Source organism: Schistocerca americana, chromosome X (assembly GCF_021461395.2).
Source record: "Schistocerca americana isolate TAMUIC-IGC-003095 chromosome X, iqSchAmer2.1, whole genome shotgun sequence".
NCBI classification, from domain to species: Eukaryota; Metazoa; Arthropoda; class Insecta; order Orthoptera; family Acrididae; genus Schistocerca; species Schistocerca americana.
In genome coordinates, this window is record NC_060130.1 from 745309344 (window position 1) to 745331831 (window position 22488).

Here is a 22488-nt window from a genome sequence, read left to right on the forward strand (position 1 = left end):
CCAACTCCTTCTACTCCATTGATGAATTTCTCAGTAGAACCAACTGATTTGTATATACAATTTCAGTGCAGCAATATGTTCATTGTAAATAACTGTGTGTGTGTGTGTGTGTGTGTGTGTGTGTGTGTGTGTGTGTGTGTGTGTGTGTGTGCATAAGTAAATACAATCTAACTTCTGCACCATTTCAGTGCAGTAATGTGTTAATTGTAAATAAGTATTATAGTAGTTCTAGTACATGTTTATTACCTTATAGATAAAAAATAACTTTTTTAATTTTAAATTCAGTGCATTATTGTTTGTAAACTGATTCTTCCATATAGTGTTAATTACAATAATGACGATCACTCCACTTGGTACCTGTGGAAGGTACATTAGCTTATTTGTTTCAGTTGTAAATATTTGTCATGTATTATTATTTTTCTGAGATGTTCTACATCCTGGTGGACCTCCTCACTATGGATCAGTTGGAATTAAAGTAAACCTAACCTACTCTAATCTAATCTACCTCAATAGATTCAAGATGTGTCAATGGAAATAATTGACTACAAATCTGTCAGCACAGTCTAACATAACAGTCGCAATACTCAATGCTGTAAAAGTTGTTACCATTTGACAGATGGAGAGACAGTAGCGCTCCAAGCGGCGAGTAAGTTGAACGTCAGATGCGCCGTAAACATAATGTTTGTTTTGAATCCATTTCCTACGTAATTTATGAAATATTTGAGTTATTTTCTTGCCGCCAAGGGTTTGTGTAGTATCAGAAGGCAAATAAGTTTCTAGGAATTATTCTAAAATAAGCGCAAGTATGGACAAAAACCATGAATCGAGTGGCAAGCTACAACACATTCGTGAAGAAACACTTGGGGCTTTGGATAGAATTGCAGCTTACCACGTTGATATCAAATGAATATAAACACACGGATTCACATGTAAGAAGCACAGACATGTACCTCTACAAGGAAAAGCCATCGACAGTTCATTTATCGTTCTGTAGGCTTACTGTGTTTGTCATTGTAGCCTGTTGCCACAATACGACCTTCAGCTTTATATTATTCTAAGTGGGACAAGCAACTACCAAATAGTGGGAGAAATATGTTGAAACATTATAATGAGCTGATTACATTACATTTCACGCAAAACCAAATATTTGCATAATTTGCAAACAATCTGTTAGTGACCAAGGTGCTAACAAAATGATGTCATCACATGAAGTAAGCAAGGAAAATTAAGTGACTAACAACAGAAGTGAATCAAATACATACCAAACATTACGCTTTTGTAAGACACGAATAACTGTACTTAATCTAATCACTTCATTGTCAAAGCAGGTCTGTGTTGACGATTCACACGAATCTGGCACTGAGACATGAAGAGTTGAACTGGCTGCTTTTGTGTCATAGGACTGTTTTACAACTTTAGATGGCTTGTCGAATCTTTGTGGCAGTTCCCTCTTCATCGTCAGTTGAGGTGGCTTATTTGGGATGTCAAACAGTGTGGGTACTGCATTCCACACGAGTTTGTTATTGTTTGCGTTCATGAACTGATTTTGTTCGAAATGTGGCGAACAAAACCTAATATCATTATACAGGTAAACTGGTTCTTTTTTCATAAGATCTTCTCGTCTGCTATTAACTAGCCATGTTCTGCTCCTAAAACGAAACAATGATCATCAATACACATGTAGTTTGCAAGTGAATCCCGACGATAGTTTAATAACATGATGGTATATTCCTCTCAGGATCATTAGGAAACCTAAAAAAAAAAGACAGCTGTTGGGTCTTCTTCCTGTTGTTGCTGCAATTTATTGCCCTACAAACGCACCCGCTTGTGAAAACCATTGTAGAAATCAAAATAAACAACCACTGTTCGCTTTCACGATCGCGCCGAACTCACAGTTTAAGTTACTTGCCGCTTGGAGCGCTGCTGGCGCGGTAGGCAGCAAAATCGAGATGAAGTGTCGCGACTGCTATGTTAGACTTTGTCTGTCAGTACCAAGAATATCGATACAAAACGTCGATAATCGATACAGACTCACATGCTACAGTCCACCTTCTTGTGTTGTGTATATAAAGTTTAAATGTATGTCGAAGCAATTTTTGCAGTGAATTACCTTGGCAATCCGTGAAAAAATACAATGTGCAATAGTGTAATGTGAATCAACAGCTCCGCCATTACACCAGTGATGCAAGTGAAGCAGCAAGATGATGAAATCGTAAGTGATCAACTGTCATAAAAAAGCCTTTCGCACTATTTTCGTAACACATAACTGACGCAAATCTATCTGCATCCTATACAGATTGTGATATCATACATAGTCAACCACAAGAAAGAAAACCAGCAGAAGACATCACTGATTTCGATTTCTAGCCATCCACTTCCCCCCTCCTCCCTTCTAAATGCCACACCAGCCACTACAGAAACAAACAATGGACAAAAAGTTCTAGATTAATCTAGTTTGAGACTGTGTATTTTTAAGTAACATTTCTCTATATGTATGTATAAACGCCTGAAGATGAACAGAACATGTTCGAAACGCATTGTATTATGTTAGATTAAACATAAAATAAAAAAAGTGACTGTTAGCAGAAATTAGAAATACATAATCGTCTTTAATTACTTCCTCGGGATATTCTACCGCCGAATTCTGAGAGCGGAATAATGAGAACTCGTATGATCTGGGGAGAGTGCGTACTAATTTTGTGGTTTGTGGGCAGATGGTAACCTTCCTGGCAGTGAAGCAGTTTCTGTGTGGGCAAGAGAGCATGAGTGTGTCTGTCGGGAGTATCTACTGCACTTTCAGCTGTACGATCTTTCATAGGTGCTCCCATGGTACCGGGTATGCATGTAAGGTGCAGCATTAGAATTTACAATCTCTACACGTTAGAAGTATTTGGATGCTAATCTCCAGGCCAGTGCCCATTTGTTTGCTTGTGATAGTGGCTATATGATAGTAGACGGACAAAAATTTCTTTCTCACCAGCACTAACGGTGTTGGCGCTTCGGCCTTAATCCCCCTAAGTTCCTCTTGGAGCTGCTTTGATTGTAGCAGTAGTGGTGTTATGTGCCCACATATGGCGTTTAGTAGGTATTCCCATAGTTCCGAGATCTCAACACAGGCATCAGTTATACTATTTGACAGGTTATGTAGTAATTGTGCGACCATTAGCTTCATATCTATGTTTTCCAGGTGGTTCCTGATTATATGCAGGTCTCACTTATTTTCTCAGCTGATGCCTGAAAGACGGACATTAGTGTTGTAGCCAGAACGCGCAGCTGGCGGGTGTTGTTCAGTACACCCCTTTCCAGACTGGTGAGCTGGGTCATAACGCAAGTCTACTTCCTCCTGGTTGCTTTTTACTTCTCCCTGTACTTGCTGCACCACCTTATTAATATTTTCCAGCTTCTCGGCATCGGTTGTTCTAAAGGCTGTCTTCAAAATTTGACTGTCTGAATCCAACCATTCCCTTTTACGTCTCAGTTACGGGATTAACTCAGTGGAGAGATGCAGCTGAGTCTGCAACCCTGCAAATGCTGACTGTAGTAGCTGGTATTCCCCTGCATACCGTTGAATCCTGTCTGATTAGCTATCGTGAAATGCAGTTTGCTGAATGCGTGCTGCTGTCTTTGTATTTCGTTTTCCAGAGCCCAAATATTATAATCTACTCCCAGGGTCCACTGACAATCTGACATAAGTACGTCGGTTTGTCTTGAGAACACGAAACCACCTGATGTGGGACATATCTCTATAGCTCCTGCCATCCTATAACAGCAGGCCTATCACGACGAAACTTCCTGCTTTCTTTTTCCTTCTTATTTTGATCTCGCTGTAGAGTGTTGTGACACTGCTTCTTCACATTCTGGGGTAGGATCACGTGCCCTGCAGGAAAAGGAAATCCTGCTGTTAGTTTATTATCCTTGCTCAAGGTCTAAGTGCATAATGATGACTCGCGCTAACTACAGAATTGTCTTGTTGTTCCTGCCTCAAGTTTCCCTTGTTTCTTCGACTCTTCCCTCCCCCCTTTCGAAGATATTACTGCTGACAAAGTAGGGAGTACTCCTATATTACCTTTAAATGGCCAAATTCGACTCACATGAATTACCGTGCGGCTAGTTGGGAGCTGTAATTTGCCATTAACAGGTGATGTCATTTCATTCACATAGATGGGACCCTGATGCCACGATACAAACTTTTTCGTTTCCCCCATTGGCATGTAAGGATTGGTCATAACCTACTGACACACATGATACTTAGACAATACTTCCTTACTATTATGAGTCCTCTCTTGCTGTTCCAAATCCATGAAAGAAGGTTGTATACATGGAAGAAGCCTGGAGATACTTAAAGGTATCAGATAGATTATATAATGGTAAGACAGAGGTTTAGGAACCAGGTTTTAAATTGTAAGACATTTCCAGGGGCAGATGTGGACTCTGACCACAATCTATTTGTTATGAACTGTAGATTAAAACTGAAGAAACTGCAAAAAGTTGGGAAATTAAGGAGATGGGACCTGGATAAACTGACTGAACCAGAGGTTGTACAGAGTTTCAGGGAGAGCATAAGGGAACAATTGACAGGACTGGGAGAAAGAAATACAGTAGAAGAAGAATGGGTAGCTTTGAGGAATGAAATAGTGAAGACAGCAGAGGATCAAATAGGTAAAAAGATGAGGGTTAGTAGAAACCCTTGGGTAACAGAAGAAATATTGAATTTAATTGATGAAAGGAGAAAATACAAAAATCCAGTAAATGAAGCAGGCAAAAAGGAATACAAACGTCTCAAAAACGAGATCGACAGGAAGTGCAAAATGGCTAAGCAGGGATGGGTAGAGGACAAATGTAAGGATGTAGAGACTTATCTCACTAGGGGTGAGATAGATACCGCCTACAGCAAAATTAAAGAGACCTTTGGAGATAAGAGAACCACTTGTATGAATATCAAGAGCTCAGATGGAAACCCAGTTCTAAGTAAAGAAGGGAAAGCAGAAAGGTGGAAGGAGTGTATAGAGGGTCTATCCAAGGGCGATGTACTTGAGGACAATATTATGGAAATGGAAGAGGATGTAGATGAAGAAGAAAAGGGAGATACAATACTGTGTGAAGAGTTTGGCAGAGCACTGAAAGACCTGAGTCGAAACAAGGCCCCGGGAGTAGACAACATTCCATTGGAACTACTGACGGCCTTGGGAGAGCCAGTCCTGACAAATCTCTACCATCTGGTGAGCAAGATGTATGAAACAGGCGAAATACCCTCAGACTTCAAGAAGAATATAATAATTCCAAACCCAAAGAAAGCAGGTGTTGACAGATGTGAAAATTACCTAACTATCAGTTTAATAAGTCACAGCTGCAAAATACTAACGCGAATTCTTTACAGACGAATGGAAAAACTGGTAAATGGCTCTGAGCACTATGGGACTCAACTGCTGAGGTCATTAGTCCCCTAGAACTTAGAACTAGTTAAACCTAACTAACCTAAGGACATCACAAACATCCATGCCCGAGGCAGGATTCGAACCTGCGACCGTGAAAAACTGGTAAAAGCTGACCTTGGGGAAGATCAGTTTGGATCCCATAGAAATTTTGGAACACGTGAGGCAATACTGACCCTACGACTTATCTTAGAATAAAGATAAAGAAAAGGCAAACCTACGTTTCTAGCATTTGTAGACTTAGAGAAAGCTTTTGACAATGTTGATTGGAATACTCTCTTTCAAATTCTGAAGGTGGCAGGGGTAAAATACAGGGAGCAAAAGGCTATTTAGAATTTGTACAGAAACCAGATGGCAGTTATAAGAGTCGAGGGACATGAAAGGGAAGCACTGGTTAGGAAGGGAGTGAGACAGGGTTGTAGCCTCTCCCCGATGCTATTCAACCTGTATATTGAGCAAGCAGTAAAGGAAACAAAAGAAAAGTTCGGAGTAGGTACTAAAATCCATGGAGAAGAAATAAAGACTGTGAGGTTCGCCGATGACATTGTAATTCTGTCAGAGACAGCAAAGGACTTGGAAGAGCAGTTGAACGGAATGGACAGTGTCTTGAAAGGGGGGTATAAGATGAACATCAATAAAAGCAAAACGAGGATAATGGAATGTAGTCGAATTAAGTCGGGTGATGCTGAGGGAATTAGATTAGGAAATGAGAGACTTAAAGTAGTAAATGAGTTTTGCTATTGGGGGAGCAAAATAACTGATGATGGTCGAAATAGAGAGGATATAAAATGTAGACTGGCAATGGCAAGGAAAGCATTTCTGAAGAAGAGAAATTTGTTAACATCGAGTATAGATTTAAGTGTCAGGAAGTCGTTTCTGAAAGTATTTGTATGGAGCGTAGCCATGTATGGAAGTGAAACATGGACGATAACTAGTTTGGGCAAGAAGCGGGTGGAAGCTTCTGAAATGTGGTGCTACAGAAGAATGCTGAAGGTTAGATGGGTAGATCATATAACTAAAGAGGAGGTATTGAATAGGATTGGGGAGAAGTTTGTGGCACAACGTGACTAGAAGAAGGGATCGGTTGGTAGGACATGTTCTGAGACATCGAGGGAACACCAATTTAGTATTGGAGGGCAGCGTGGAGGGTAAAAATCGTAGAGGGAGACCAAGAGATGAATACACTGAGCAGATTCAGAAGGATGTAGGTTGCAGTAGCTACTGGGAGATGAAGAAGCTTGCACAGGATAGAGTAGCATGGAGAGCTGCATCAAACCAGTCTCAGGACTGAAGACCACAACAACAACAACAACATTCGTCGCTTGCCAGCAGATAGTTTTCAACCTTCTGGCAAAGTCCTTTACTGACGAAATGTTACTTCCTGACAGAGGTTTACAACATTAAAAGGGTGACAGTATCTTAAGACCGAAAATCACCTGGTATTGGGACAATTGTGTGCTTTTATGGATTTTTGAATTATAAATGGCAATGGCGTAAGATAGTAGCGAATCCCAGTTGTTTGCTGGGAATTAATGTAATTATTTAACGTTTTCGCAATTGTTCCGTGAACACGTTCAATTCGATTGTTGGCCTATGGATGGAAGCGCTAATTCGCAGTTTCTTAATATGTAACAGTCTGTGCAGCTGCTGCATCAACTCTGACATAAAATTCATCTCTTGGTCTGTCATTATTGACTCCAGTGTCCCAGACCTGAGTACCCATTGATTCACTATTACCTGTGCCACTGTTGGTCTGGTGAGGCTGTTGTAGAAATGAAGGGCGGAAAATGGTCTATTATTGTCAACATGTTACGGTTCCCTGCCGGTGTTTGTACTAGGGGTCCCAAAATATCCAACCTGATCATATGGAATTGCAGGTATCCTTCACAACTTGATTTTTTAATGGATGAGTTCCGCTCTTTGCGCACATGGAACACAGTTCCTCACATAACGGCCTACATCGAGTCTGCGCATCATCCACCAATAAATTTGTGCTACCTCCGCTCAGTCGCACTGACGTCCGAATGTCCTGCCAAAATTGATTTGTGGGCCTGCATCAACATCTGGTACTGTAACCTCTCCCATACTACCAAGCGTGGACCATTTTTTGTTCTCCTATACAATACTCCATTCTGTGCAGAGAACTGTGGGTGCTTGGAAAACCGTTGACAGTCCGAGTCAGCACTTTGTGTTGAACTCCATTTATTCTTGTCTATGCTGGTGCATTCCAAGCCACATACCTTGTGGGTGAGCTCATTGGCGTTTGCGTGTGACCTCACGGCCGATGTATTACTTCACAGCCGTACTCACTCAGACGCAAAGCCCAACTTCTTAACGTACTTGTCGGTCCTTTCAGCCCTAATAGCCATCTGAGTGCTTCAATGTCGATTATCATCTGAAAACGTCGACCATAAGGGTAACATCGGAAATAAGTGATTCGAAAAATTAATGTGAGCATTTCCTTTTCTGTTGTTGAGGATTTTCTTTCAAATGGTTCAAATGGCTCTGAGCACTATGGGACTTAACTTCTGAGGTCATCAGTCCCCTAGAACTTAGAATTACTTAAACCTAACTAACCTAAGGACATCATGCACATCCATTCCCAAGGCAGGATTCGAACCTGCGACCGTAGCGGTCTCGCGGTTCCAGACTGTAGCGCCTAGAACCGCTCGGCCACTCTGGTCGGCGAGGATTTTCTTTCTGTCCCATTCAGCTGCCTTCATGCATAAGCTATATGGTGCTCCTAACCCCGTACTTCTTGACTCAATACAACGAACGGGAAATTGCTTGAGTTTCACGAAAGTATGAACTATTTCTGGAAATGCCAAAACCGGAGTAGATGTTAACAATTGTTTTAGTTTTTCAAATGCTGCTTCGCATTCCGGCGACCAATGGAACTTCACCCCCTCCCTTAACAATTGCGTTAGGGGCCTGCCAATCTCTGTGACCGTAGGCACGTACACTTCACGAAAATTTGTGTGTCCCAAATATGACTAAAGGCCCTTCACCGTCACGGGTGTCGGAAAACTTGTCACATTCTCAGCCAGTCACGGGTGGGGGCAAGCACCATCTCGGCCAAGAACGTAACTCAAATACCGGACTTCTTGAAACATAAAATGGCACTTCTCCAAGCTCAGCGTTAACTTTACAGCGCGTAATCGATTGAAAACCTCTCGTAACCGTACAATATGCGCCAGGATATCTCTGGAATACAGAGTTATATTATCCAGATAGCCGGCCGTTGTGGCCGGGCGGTTCTAGGCGCTTCAGCCTGGAACTGCGCGACCGCTACGGTCGCAGGTTCGAATCCTGCCTCGGGCATGGCTGTGTGTGATGTCCTTAGGTTAGTTGGGACTGATGTTCTAGGGGACTGATGACCTCAGATGTTAAGTCCCATAGCGCTCAGAGCCATTTGAACCATTTGAACTATCCAGATATACCACGCATTGCTTCAGCTTAATGTCTCGCAATACGCCATCCAACAAACGCTGGGAAGCTACAGGGGCCTTCTTAAGGCCAAAAGGTGTACGACAATATTGGTGATACTCGGTTGGTGACGAAAACGCAGTTTTCAGACGGATTTCAGGTGCCACTTCTGACCGGTGGTAACCAATTTGCAAATCTAAAGTCATAAAATACCGACACAGACCCAAATTGTCTAAAGTCTCCGTAATGTTTGGCACTGGATATGCGTCTGACACTGTCTTCTGGTTTAACAGGTGGTAGCCGCAACAAAACCGATACACCTTACTACCATCCGGTGTTTTTTTGCGCACAGTGACAGACTCCAGAATATTACTTGTTTCTATCATTCCGTCCCGAAGTTGCTGACTGATAAAATCCTCCATAACCGGCTGGAAATATTGTGGGTCTCCACATGGCCTCTTATAGACTAGCGCTTCGTTCCCAGTAGGAATATGATGTTGTACTAGTGGCGTAGCAGGCAACGGACCCGAAGGATTAAACAACTCTACGTACTTTCTCTAAAGCTTATCCATTGCCTCCCTGTCTTGTCCCTCCAGATGTGCTACCATATCTTTTAGTGCGATCCAGTTAATAGACTCTTCCAGCGCCGTATAATTAACCTCTGACCAACTCCTCCTCATCTTACACTTTCCAGCTCGCTATCAAGGTATCCTGTGATAACTGTACTTCTTACGGGCCTAAATTATCAACACTGACACGTACTACTTTGGCGCCTTCCATTTCATGAACGTGGTACACACTAAGCTGTACAAAAAATTTAACTGATTCTAATTTTTCATTCTTAGACAATGGTTCGACGATACACAAAAAGTTTCTGGCAGATCAGTACCCATACAAACCCAGATTATTTTCCCCACACCTTTCGGTAAAATATTTCACGAGCTGTCTTTAAGGAACATTATATGCAGTTTAGGCGGTCTCCCCAGTCCCGGGGGTGAATCTTGCTACAGCAGTGGTATTCTGGCCGTAGAGCCTAGATGGAACAGTGTTCCATCTAATTCCACCGTCCGCCGTTTCAAGTGAACCTTGATGTGCAACCAGGAAATCTAATCCGAGAGTGACGTTGTAGCTGCTACCAACTTATGCATTAACGTGGAAGTTAACACGGAAATTTAACATCCCTGATCCGAGTGAACTCACACGACCCCCACGTACGCCGCTTATGTCCAGTGTGGTGCTTTTAATTCCTTTTTCCCGAGTATACTTCTACTAGCCACAGATACCTGTGAATCAGTATCTAACGAAAACTTGTACAATTTATTTGCCTGGTAGCCGGTCAGAAAAAAGTCTGCCACTGATTTCGCACATGTGCTGATTCTTACTGGCAGCGTTGTACAGTGGAACAGCTGAAAGTTGGACTGACCTCCCTCTATCTGCCAGTTCCTGTTATTGCAGCTCTGGTCAGAATGTCGAAATTTCCTGCACCGCCTGCACTGCTATTCCCTACATTCCCGCTTCATATGTCATGGGAGTTCGTATCTAAAGCATTTCACATCCTTACTAAATACTGTCTTCGTTTCCCGGGTTTTGGTAATAGAATCAATTTCCATTAATGACAACACAATTTCCATCGCTTGGTTTACTGACTTGGGAAACTCCATTCACACCTTCCTCGACATTTCAGGATGTGAGCCACGCAAAAATGCAACTATAGCCCTTTTCTCGGCTTCCTGTAAGATAGCAGAGTTGACCCCATCGTTTTCCGTGTGTTCGTAAGTGCCAATATTAATCTTGTGGATGCGATACACAATATCCTCAAGCGAATCTCCACGCCTTTGATACACCCTATAGAGCTGTTCGCAGTAGTACCTTGTGTATTGTTTCTCCAATACGTATCTATCAGTTCCTCCTGGAAATCCTCAAACGATTTGGCCTCTCTTAATCTTTCATTACACGTAACATATGCCCTAGCGTCCCCTGTTAACTTCAGCCCAGCAACATGAAGTATTCCTCACTCGGAATACTTCCACAAGGTTACAAGGAGATGTAACTAAACTTTTCTTATTTGAACTGGTAAACTTGGAACACAAACAGTCTGCTGTTTCTGATGCAGCACAACAAAAGAAAATAAACGTTCTCCAAAAATTCTTCTTAGTAATTTGAGGGAAAAGTTCGTCAAAAACCGTTGTTCTCCAACGAAACGAAAATAGACTCTTGAGAGTGCAGATTACGTTCTCTTGACTAATAAAAAGTCTATCTTCAAAACCAAGAACGTATTCAAAGTTTTATCTCACGAGCAGCATGACTTGTCCACGGCGTAGAACACCAAGGCTCGGGGCACAGGTCGCTGGGGCGCAGCCGTCCGTGTGGCGAAGGCGACGTCCTATCCGAGTGGGTGCCCAAACGGTAATGGTACATCAGTCGCTGGCTGGCGAAAATGGAACTGCTTCTAGCTGGCTCCGCGCGGGCAGGAATACTCGTGCGGCAGAAAGTTGCAATTTTCCTACTGGCTATCGAAGTTGCGGTGGATGCAGCAAGAGGTGCATGTCTGGCGCGACCCCTGTTGCTATCTTCTGCGCCCTCTGGCTGGCTACCGGCAGGCCCTCTGGGGCTGAGCCGGATATGTCGGAAACCATCCTGAACGCAGGGGTTGTGCTGTATATAACCCGCTAAGAATAGATACGTTGCGGGTTGGCGACATCGCAGGCGAAGCCGGAAAAGAGGCCACCAGACTTATTAACGGCTCCTTATTCTAGTTGCATAACCTGGCGGCCGTGGCCAGATTATCGAAAAAAAGGGATGACCAAAGATACGGTGTTGCTATCTGGGATAAGTGGGTCAGGGCGTGACTGTTCACTCTTCACTTCTCTAAGTGCCTCTAGATCTGCCTGCAACTGGCCTACCTGCTCTACGAGCTGCTGAACACTTTGCTTCGCTGAAACTTCCATTATGACTGTGCCCTATCGACTCAAGCACAAATCGTATACCCAGAGCTAAATAGCCAAGGTGAAAGACAGCACAAGGATAAACCCTAACAGGTTCTGAACAAAACTGTGAATGTGGCGCTTTCTTCTTCCGATGCTTGGAAAAACCCTGCTGCTGCAGATCCATGTTGCTCGTTGTCGTCTTCTGGCTGCTTGTCCTCCACTCTTCTCGAGCATTGACCGGACACCAGTGTAAAAGGAACGGCTATCGTGACTGTCGGGATCGCGCGTTCTCTGCCAGGAGGTGGGAGGGCTTAGACGGCAATCGACTCCTGATGGCCGACGCTGGTTGCGTCGAAGCGTTGCACAGCTTCGCACTCGGTGCGATCCGGCGGACGTGACATCAACGGCTGTGATCAGATCAGCGATCCGCCCAGTAGACCAACTCCGAGACTTCGGCTGTCTGGCGGGTGGGCTCTTCGGAGTCTGGGGCTCGAGGTTATATTACGATGACTGCATTGGCGGTGGTGTCGTGTGGCACAGGTGGTGGGTCATTCGGCTGCCCACCTACATCCGACCATGATGGGCTGGCCTGCGGTCTTTAAGTACGCTTCTTCCCTGCTGAAGTCTACTGTTTACCTCTGGTCATTAGGACGATGGAAAGCTGCAGCATGGACTGATGCCGCCGGCTGATGAAATGGGGGCACCTTTTCCCCACCGCATGTCGTCACTTTGGTGTGGAGCGCGACGTCGATCGTCATGTGACACACCTATTGTCGTCCTTGTTTCGCTACCCTGTTGTCTACATCTACATCTACATCTATACTCCGCGAGCCACCTTACGGTGTGTGGCGGAGGGTACTTATTGTACCACTATCTGATCCCCCCTTCCCTGTTCCATTCACGAATTGTGCGTGGGAAGAACGACTGCTTGTAAGTCTCCGTATTTGCTCTAATTTCTCGGATCTTTTCGTTGTGATCATTACGCGAGATATATGTGGGCGGTAGTAATACGTTGCCCATTTCTTCCCGGAATGTGCTCTCTCGTAATTTCGATAATAAACCTCTCCGTATTGCGTAACGCCTTTCTTGAAGTGTCCGCCACTGGAGCTTGTTCAGCATCTCCGTAACGCTCTCGCGCTGACTAAATGTCCCCATGACGAATCGCGCTGCTTTTCGCTGGATCATGTCTATCTCTTCTATTAATCCAACCTGGTAAGGGTCCCATACTGATGAGCAATACTCAAGAATCGGACGAACAAGCGTTTTGTAAGCTACTTCTTTCGTCGATGAGTCACATTTTCTTAGAATTCTTCCTATGAATCTCAACCTGGCGCCTGCTTTTCCCACTATTTGTTTTATGTGATCATTCCACTTCAGATCGCTCCGGATAGTAACTCCTAAGTATTTTACGGTCGTTACCGCTTCCAATGATTTACCACCTATGGCATAATCATACTGGAATGGATTTCTGCCCCTATGTATGCGCATTATATTACATTTATCTACGTTTAGGGAAAGCTGCCAGCTGTCGCACCATGCATTAATCCTCTGCAGGTCCTCCTGGAGTACGTACGAGTCTTCTGATGTTGCTACTTTCTTGTAGACAACCGTGTCATCTGCAAATAGCCTCACGGAGCTACCGATGTTGTCAACTAAGTCATTTATGTATATTGTAAACAATAAAGGTCCTATCACGCTTCCCTGCGGTACTCCCGAAATTACCTCTACATCTGCAGATTTTGAACCGTTAAGAATGACATGTTGTGTTCTTTCTTCTAGGAAATCCTGAATCCAATCACAAACCTGGTCCGATATTCCGTAAGCTCGTATTTTTTTCACTAAACGTAAGTGCGGAACCGTATCAAATGCCTTCCTGAAGTCCAGGAATACGGCATCAATCTGCTCGCCAGTGTCTACGGCACAGTGAATTTCTTGGGCAAATAGGGCGAGCTGAGTTTCACATGATCTCTGTTTGCGGAATCCATGTTGGTTATGATGAAGGAGATTTGTATTATCTAAGAACGTCATAATACGAGAACACAAAACATGTTCCATTATTCTACAACAGATTGACGTAAGCGAAATAGGCCTATAATTATTCGCATCTGATTTATGACCCTTCTTGAAAATGGGAACACCTGCGCTTTCTTCCAGTCGCTAGGTACTTTACGTTCTTCCAGCGATCTACGATAAATTGCTGATAGAAAGGGGGCAAGTTCTTTAGCATAATCACTGTAGAATCTTAAGGGTATCTCGTCTGGTCCGGATGCTTTTCCGCTACTAAGTGATAGCAGTTGTTTTTCAATTCCGATATCGTTTATTTCAATATTTTCCATTTTGGCGTCCGTGCGACGGCTGAAGTCAGGGACCGTGTTACGATTTTCCGCAGTGAAACAGTTTCGGAACACTGAATTCAGTATTTCTGCCTTTCTTCGGTCGTCCTCTGTTTCGGTGCCATCGTGGTCAACGAGTGACTGAATAGGGGATTTAGATCCGCTTACCGATTTTACATATGACCAAAACTTTTTAGGGTTCTTGTTTAGATTGTTTGCCAATGTTTTATGTTCGAATTCGTTGAATGCTTCTCTCATTGCTCTCTTTACGCTCTTTTTCGCTTCGTTCAGCTTTTCCTTATCAGCTATGATTCGACTACTCTTAAACCTATGATGAAGCTTTCTTTGTTTCCGTAGTACCTTTCGTACATGATTGTTATACCACGGTGGATCTTTCCCCTCGCTTTGGACCTTAGTCGGTACGAACTTATCTAAGGCGTACTGGACGATGTTTCTGAATTTTTTCCATTTTTGTTCCACATCCTCTTCCTCAGAAATGAACGTTTGATGGTGGTCACTCAGATATTCTGCGATTTGTGCCCTATCACTCTTGTTAAGCAAATATATTTTCCTTCCTTTCTTGGCATTTCTTATTACACTTGTAGTCATTGATGCAACCACTGACTTATGATCACTGATACCCTCTTCTACATTCACGGAGTCGAAAAGTTCCGGTCTATTTGTTGCTATGAGGTCTAAAACGTTAGCTTCACGAGTTGGTTCTCTAACTATCTGCTCGAAGTAATTCTCGGACAAGGCAGTCAGGATAATGTCACAAGAGTCTCTGTCCCTGGCTCCAGTTCTGATTGTGTGACTATCCCATTCTATACCTGGTAGATTGAAGTCTCCCCCTATTACAATAGTATGATCACGAAACTTCTTCACGACGTTCTGCAGGTTCTCTCTGAGGCGCTCAACTACTACGGTTGCTGATGCAGGTGGTCTATAGAAGCATCCGACTATCATATCTGACCCACCTTTGATACTTAACTTAACCCAGATTATTTCACATTCGCATTCGCTAATAACTTCACTGGATATTATTGAATTCTTTACTGCTATAAATACTCCTCCACCATTGGCGTTTATCCTATCCTTGCGGTATATATTCCATTCTGTGTCTAGGATTTCGTTGCTGTTCACTTCCGGTTTTAACCAACTTTCCGTTCCTAATACTATATGCGCACTATTTCCTTCAATAAGAGATACTAATTCAGGAACCTTGCCCTGGATACTCCTGCAGTTTACCAATATTACGTTAACTTTTCCTGTTTTTGGTCTCTGAGGACGGACGTTCTTTATCAACGATGATAATGTCCTCTCTGGTAAGCCGTCAGGTATTTTATCGTTTCGCCCAAGGGGGGGTCCCTCTAACCTAAAAAACCCCCGTGTGCACGCCACACGTACTCTGCTACCCTAGTAGCTGCTTCCGGTGTGTAGTGCACGCCTGACCTGTCTAGGGGGGCCCTACAGTTCTCCACCTAATAACGGAGGCCGATGAATTTGCAACCATTATAGTCGCAGAGTCGTCTGAGCCTCTGGTTTAGACCCTCCACACGGCTCCAAACCAGAGGACCGCGATCGACTTTGGGCACTATGCTGCAGATATTAAGCTCAGCTTGCACTCCGCGTGCGATGCTGGTTGTCTTCACCAAATCAGCCAGCCGCCGGAAGGAACCAAGGATGGCCTCAGAACCCAAGCGGCAGGCGTCATTCGTTCCGACATGTGCTACTATCTGCAGCCGGTCACACCCAGTGCGTTCAATAGCTGCCGGAAGGGCCTCCTCCACATTACGGACGAGACCCCCCGGCAAGCACACCGAGTGCACACTGGCATTCTTCCCCGACCTACCCGCTATTTTCCTGAGGGGCTCCATAACCCGCCTAACGTTGGAGCTCCCTATAACTAATAGGCCCGCCCTCTGTGACTGTCGGGACCTTGCCGGAGAATCGGCCACTGGCCCAACAGGCGAGGCATCCTGTGGTGGCTCGGAAACGATGTCATCACCACTAGGAAGCACCCCGTACCTGTTGGAAAGGGGTAAGGCAGCCGCCACGCGGCCAGATCCCACCTTCGCCTTTCGGCCAGGCACGCGCGAGCCCACCACTGTCCGCCATTCACTCGGCTGGGCAGCAATCAACTTACGACACGCGCTCATTCTCGTGAGCTGCTAACAGGAGTGGCAGTACTGCTTCTGACCTTTTTAATGCTTTTAAGCAATTTGATCATTATTCCTCTTCGACGTACATTAATCAAGATAAAGTCATAATATGCATGCACGTATTGTCTAAGTTCACCAAACATACATGGGTGAACAAGTGGCTCTGAGCACTATGGGACTCAACTGCTGAGGTTATTAGTCCCCTAGAACTTAGAACTAGTTAAACCTAACTAACCTAAGGACATCACAAACATCCATGCCCGAGGCAGGATTCGAACCTGCGACCGTAGCGGTCTTGCGGTTCCAGACTGCAGCGCCTTTAACCGCACGGCCACTTCGGCCGGCCTACATGGGTGAACAAAAATATGGAAACATCAAAAAGACAACCAAACACAGTGCCTAATACGGTGTAGCCAGCCGGGGTGGCCGAGCGGTTCTAGGCGCTACAGTCTGGAGCCGCGCGACCGCTACGGTCGCAGGTTCGAATCCTGCCTCGGGCATGAATGTGTGTGATGTCCTTAGGTTAGTTAGGTTTAAGTAGTTCTAAGTTCTAGGGGCTGATGACCTCAGAAGTTAAGTCCCATAGAGCCAATACGGTGTAGGAAACGTGTCGGCATCCTACCCGGCTTTCAGTCTTCTCAGGATCTAAAAATACACTACTGGCCATTAAAACTGCTACACCAAGAAGAAATGCAGATAATAAACGGGTATTCATTGGAAAAGTATATTATACTAGAACTGACATGTGATTACATTTTCACGCTATTTGGGTGCATAGATCGTGAGAAATCAGTACCTAGAACAACCACCTCTGGCCGTAATAACGGCCTTGATACGCCTGGGCATTGAGTCAAACAGAGCTTGGATTGCGTGTACAGGTACAACTGCCCATGCAGCTTCAATACGATATTACAGTTCATCAAGAGTACTGACCGGCGTATTGTGACGAGCCAGTTGCTCGGCCACCATTGACCAGACATTTTCAATTGGTGAGAGATCTGGAGAATGTGCTGGCCAGGGCAGCAGTCGAACATTTTCTGTATCCAGAAAGGCCCGTACATGCCATGCAACATGCGGTCGTGCATTATTCTGCTGAAATGTAGGGTTTCGCAGGGATCGACTGAAGGGTAGAGCCACGGGTCGTAACACATCTGAAATGCAACGTCCACTGTTCAAAGTGCCGTCAATGCGAACAAGAGGTGACCGAGACGTGTAACCAATGGCACCCCATACCATCACGCCGGGTGATATGCCAATATGGCGATGACGAATACACGCTTCCAATGTCCGTTCACCGCGACGTCACCAATCACGAATGCGACCATCATGATGCTGTAAACAGAACCTGGATTCATCCGAGAAAATGACGTTTTGCCATTCGTGTACCCAGGTTCGTCGTTGAGTACACCATCGCAGGCGCTCCTGTCTGTGATGCAGCGTCAAGGGTAACCGCAACCATGGTCTACGAGCTGATAGTCCATGTTGCTGCAAACGTGATCGAACTGTTCGTGCAGATGGTTGTTGTCTTGCAAACGCCCCAATCTGTTGACTCAGGGATCGAGACGTGGCTGCACGATTCGTTACAGCCATGCGGATAAGATGCCTGTCATCTCGACTGCTAGTGATACGCGGCCGTTGGGATCCAGCACGGCGTTCCGTATTACCCTCCTGAACCCACCGATTCCATATTCTGCTAACAGTTATTGGATCTCGATCAACGCGAGCAGCATTGTCGCGATACGATAAACCGCAATCGCGATAGGCTACAATCCGACCTTTATCAAAGTCGGAAACGCGATGGTACGCATTTCTCCTCCTTACACGAAGCATCATAACAACGTCTCACCAGGCAACGCCGGTTTGTGTATGAGAAATCGGTTGGAAACTTTCCTCATGCCAGCACGTTGTAGGTATCGTCACCGGCGCCAACCTTGTGCGAATACTCTGAAAAGCTAATCATTTGCATATCACGGCATCTTCTTCCTGTAGGTTAAATTTCGCGTCTGTAGCATGTCACATTCGTGATGTAGCAATTTTAGTGGCCAGTAGTGTACAAGTTCTCTACGGTTTTAACGGGAGTTTTACACCATTTTTTCTGCAAAACAGTGGCGAGTTCAGCTAAATATGATGGACGTGAACAGCCATCACGCACCAATCTCGCTTAAGTAGACCACAAAGACTCAGTAACATTGAGATATGGGCGCTGTGGTGGCCACGGGAAGTACGACAATCAATCCGTGTGTTCACAAAATCAATCCTGGATGATGCGAGCTGTGTGAGTAGGGGTCCTGTCATCATGGAACATAAAATCACCGCTAGGGAATTAATATTGTACTACGACATGGACCTGATCAGCCAAGATGGTTGGTTGGTTGTTTGGGGAAGGAGACCAGACAGGGAGGTCATCGGTCTCATCGGATTAGGGAAGGACGGGGAAGGAAGTCGGCCGTGCCCTTTGAAAGGAACCATCCCGCCATTTGCCTGGAGCGATTTAGGGAAATCACGGAAAACCTAAATCAGGATGGCCCGACGCGGGATTGTACCGTCGTCCTCCCGAATGCGAGTCCAGTGTCTAACCACTGCGCCACCTCGCTCGGTAGCCAAGATGGTCACATAATCCTTGGCACTAACGTGATCTTCCAGAGCAACCAAGGGACCCATGGAATACCACGGTATGACTGTCCTAATCATCACTGAACCTCCGCCATGTTTCACTCTTGTGATGTAAACCATTCCAGAATTTGGAAACTATGTGAAAAAAGTCTCATTCAATCAAATGACCTCCTTCCATTGCTCCATAGTCAATGTTTTATGGCTTCGGCACCATGTTTTCCTGCTACGGGCACTGGTGTACTTTTGGATTTCCAGTTCGCCCTCTGATTCGCTGCTTCTGGGGCTCCCTTCATGTTGTTTTGGAGGTGACAGAGTTCGCGAGTGTGACATTCAGTTTCGCAGTGACTTTTGCAGCTGTACTTTTCTTATTTTTGTCACAGTCCTCTTCATCGACCGCCCGTCACAATTATTCAACACACAATTCCCTCCGCGTTGTGACTTAACGGATGATGTTATTCCGTGTTTCCTATTTGCGGTGTCTCTTGAAACATCAAACACTTCGGCTATCATGATAACGGAAAGACCCATCATACGAGCACCAACAGTTTGCCCACGTTCGAACTCAATTATCTCCAACATAATTCACTTATAACTAACACTGCCATTTTTACTATTTGAACGGTATCAGAAGTGAGTGATCGTTCGACACGAATATTAGTCTATTTTGCTTATTTTCATTCGCTTATGTCGTTTGGTATTATATTTTGGGGTAACTCTTCCCATTCTAAAAGGATATTTTTGGCTCAGAAACGGGCGGTTTGGGTAATAAGTGGTGTAAGTTCACGAACCTCTTGTCGACCCCTGTTCACGAATCTGGGTATTTTGACATTGGCCTCTTAATATATATATTCCTTATTGTTATTTCTTGTTAACAATATTAGCTTACTCCCAAGAATAAGCAGCTTTCACTTGTTTAATACTCGCCAGAAATCAAACCTGCATTTGGATCGGACTTCCTTAACTCTTGCGCAAAAAGGTGTGCAGTATACTGTTGCACCCATTTTCAATACGCTACCACTCGAATTCAAAAATATTAGCAGTAATCCACGCACTTTCAAATCGAAACTGAAGAGTTTCCTCATTCTATTCTTGAAAAATTAAGCTGATTCTTATTGCATTGTTGATCGCGTTTACTTAAACTTATGGGCTGATTTTTTTCGGGTTCATAAACATTTGTTTTATCTGTTATTACTTTTATGTTGTAATTTCATGTACTGACACGTTCCATGACCTTGCAGATTTGCTTCTCAATTTGGTCCTACTGCACTTGACGTGGAAATAAATAAATAAAATACACAGAACACTTTTCTGAATATGACTGACACTTACAACATATTGAGGGCATTGTCCAGTTTCTGTTCGTGGTCAGGTACAACAGCGCAACCAGCAGGCATTGCCAGCATTTGCATTTATGTTCAAGCGTGTTTCTCTCACGGTGAGTCTTTATTTTTGTCCATCCCCCGCGCAAGCCGCGACCACCCAATTCAACAGCCACAGTGATTTTCCGAGCTGTTCAAGCATGTACGGGTAAACCAAGGCAGACAAAATTCAACTCCCAACGACTTGCACTTGCGAAGCCAGAAGTGTTAACGATAATATTTGCCAAGGTGGCAGAGAGCAACCGCAAGTAATCAGATTCAAGTATAAAGTCCTACTTGCACAGTAAAATTTATTTCATTCACCGAGCGGATTCAGTATCAAATGGTTCAAATGGCTCTGAGCACTGTGGGACTTAACTTCTGAGATCATCAGTCCCCTAGAACTTAGAACTACTTAAACCTAACTAACCTAAGGACATCACACACATCCATGCCCGAGGCAGGATTTGAACCTGCCACCGTAGCGGTCGCGCGGTTCCAGACTGTAGCGCTTAGAACCGCTAGGCCACTTCGGCCGGCGATTCAGAATCAAGCACCCATTTTCAAGATACAATTCAGCAGAGAACTCGTCACTTCGCTCATATTGATTGCTGTATCTTAATTTAATAATACTCATATAAAAATTTAGGCTAAACCTAAAATTGAAATTTGAGTGACAGATAAAATACAGCGTATAAAGTCACTAATTATATTTATTTGGTCCATGACATGTTACGGATGTTTTTTCATACTCTCAAGGACAGTCGTATGAAAGCTCCCCTGCATACACTGTCTTATCAGAAGTATCTGGTTGCTCCTATGTGATGCGGAATTGACCACTAGCTGTGAAGAGAGGTAGACCAGGTAGCATAAAAGGAGTCGGAGAGTACTGCGTTGTTAGTAGAGAAGTAGTCAAACCAGAATGGGACGCTCAGGAAAGCTCAGTGACTTCGAACAGTGACAGTCATTGTATGTCACCTGAGTAACAAATCCATCCGTGATTTCAATCCTTATAAAACTGCCCAAGTCGAATTTCTGTGATGTGACTGTGAAGGGGAAATGCGAAAGACAAAACAACAGCTAAAAGAAGACCAGGCAGACCTCAGGTATTGGCGGACAGGAACCGTGGATCATTGTGAATGATGGTTGTGAAAAATAGATCGAAATCAACGGAAGAAACCACTCCTGAGTTCCAAATTGCTACCAAAACTTCAGATAGTACAATGACAGTCCACAGCGAGTTAAAAAGGATGGGGTACAATGGTCGAGCAACTCCTTATAAGTCACACATTCCTGTAGTCAAAGCTAAGCGACGCTTGTGGTGGTCTAAAGAGCGACTGTGAGAGAAACACGCTTGAAAATAAATGCAAATGCTGGCAACGCCTGCTCGTTGCGTTGTTGTACTTGACCACGAACAGAAACTGGACAATGCCCCCACTATGTTGTTAAGTGTCAGTCATATACAGAAAAGTATTCTGTGTCAATCTGGTGGAAGTGTCTGTGTTTAGCTAATGCCAGGAGAACTTCATCTGCCATCATGAATAGTGCCAATAGTGAAGTACGGAATTGGTGGTGATGATGTTTGATTTGTGGGGCGCTCAACTGTGCGGTCATCAGCGCCCGTACAAAGTACAATTTTCACACAGTCCAATTTTCACACAGTCCAATTTTCACACAGTCCAATTTTCACACAGTTCAATTTTCACACAGTCCAATTTTCAAATAGTCCAATCTAGCCACTGTCACGAATGTTGATGATGATGAAATAATGAGGACAACACAAACACCCAGTCCCTGGGCAGAGAAAATCCCCAACTCGCCCGGGAATCGACCCCATGACCCCGTGATCCAGAGGCAGTAACGCTAGCCACTGGACCACAAGCTGCGGACAGGGTAGGTGGTGTTAAGGTATGTGGATGTTTTTCGCATGCAGTAGAGGAACAGTCCGGAGACACACCCTGTCATAAAGCCATATCTGTGGGGTAGTGGTTTGTGGACAGTAACATTCCTGAAAAGGACTTGTCTACCCCGTGTCCCGACCTTAAGCCAATGGAACACCCTTAGGATGAGTTGGAAGTTGGAACGTCGACTGTCCTTCAGATCCCTGCACCCAACACGACAACCGTCTCTGGTTTCGGCTCTTGAGGAAGTATGGACTTCCATTCTCTCACAGACATTCGGACACTTAATTGAAAGTGCCCCAACAGAGTTCAAGCTGTCAAAAAGGCGCAAGGTGG